Source organism: Phytophthora parasitica (assembly GCF_000247585.1).
Source record: "Phytophthora parasitica INRA-310 unplaced genomic scaffold supercont2.4, whole genome shotgun sequence".
In the NCBI taxonomy this organism is placed as follows: Eukaryota; Oomycota; class Peronosporomycetes; order Peronosporales; family Peronosporaceae; genus Phytophthora; species Phytophthora nicotianae.
Window position 1 is genome coordinate 1,684,165 of NW_008648990.1, and position 1,473 is coordinate 1,685,637.

Sequence of the window (1,473 nt, forward strand, 5' to 3'; positions counted from 1 at the left end):
GTTCATGAGCGTACCACGCGTACCAAGTCGCATGAAGGTGAGTAGCTGCTCCTCTGCGTTGTTTTTTTTCTTGCTTGACTGACATCGCTCGTGCTCGATTCTTGTTTGTGTCGTTTACGTGCAACTTGTGTAGGATCGTTCAGCTTAGCCTCGAGTGCGTCCATGCGAGAATCTTGAAGCTTGACGTGCTCGATAAAGTGGTTAATGACAGTAGTTTGATGGTCGATGATCTTCTGTTCTGCGCTTCGTGCCAATGCTTGTGATGGTGGTTGCGTTGTGCATTGTGGCTTGAGTTCCTCGCAGACGGGTTCAGGACTTGCCAGATGCGACGACCAAGCCAGCAACTCTGCCAGTGAACACCCAGCCTCGGCGACACAAGCGTCAATACGTTTGACGGCAGGTGCTTCAGCGTTCAGGTTCTTCAGCAGCGGATAGTGGCGAATGACAGTCGAGGTGAGCACATCTAGAACCGCCTGATTAACATTGTGACGTGCTTCCTGGAGGTTGTGGCAGGTGCTGAACAGGTGATGCTGAAAGCTGGAGATCACAGACCGAGTATGCGAATCGAACGACACCAAGTTCTGGAGCACCACCTTCGCGTCTGCATCGTGGCCACTGAGTATCTTGCTAACCTTGTGGTCTTCCTTGCTTGTGTTGAAGATGTAGTTGAACCCCTTGTTTGTCGTGCTCATGTTCCAAGCTCCTCTGTCGAAGATCCATCGCACTGTGAGCTCTCCGCTTCCATTAGCGTGCTGCGCGCCACCACGTCGGAATGAGTGAGATGTCAGCGGGGCGTCGACTCCTGCAGCTACGGTGATCCGGTCCAGCACGCGGTTCACGTGGGAGTAGACCGTAGGGGTCGTCGCCACACCAGTTGTTGACGGCACTCCAAGCCCGGTCGTGTCTGCAGGGTGGTCGAGCACCTCCAGGAGCGGCACGTCAGGAGAAAGGGAGATCGCAGCTTGGTCGGGCGTCTCCGGAAGGTTGTCAATGACGCTTGGGGATGGCGCGGTCTGCATCAGCAGAGCAAGCGCCATGGCAAGCATCGGGCACGTTTCAAACTCTGTCCCAGCGAAGAGTGACAAGCCTTGTTCCTCGGAAGTCTTCATCCTGATGAAGCGAACGAAGAGCACGTTTCCAGCATCGATGGATACGTTGGGCTTCCTCAGGAGCGCGAGGTCCGAGGCTCTTCCGAAGAGGTGCCAAAGCAGACACAACAGCGCGGCATCTTGGTAGTCGCTTGAGCAGCTAGCATTAACGTACAAATACACAAGCAGTCGTTTTAAGTCAACTTTTGTGCATGGTGGTGCCTTGCTGATGAAGCCACCACCGTCACGCTTCATACAAAAACTATCTAGAGTCTTCCCCATTTTGAGCAGACGAGTTTCCAAGGAAGCTCGGTGCTGAGGAAACTGGTCGAGGAGCCAAATCTTGGCTTGCCTGTAGTACTGCATCGAAGTGTTTCGAGCTAAC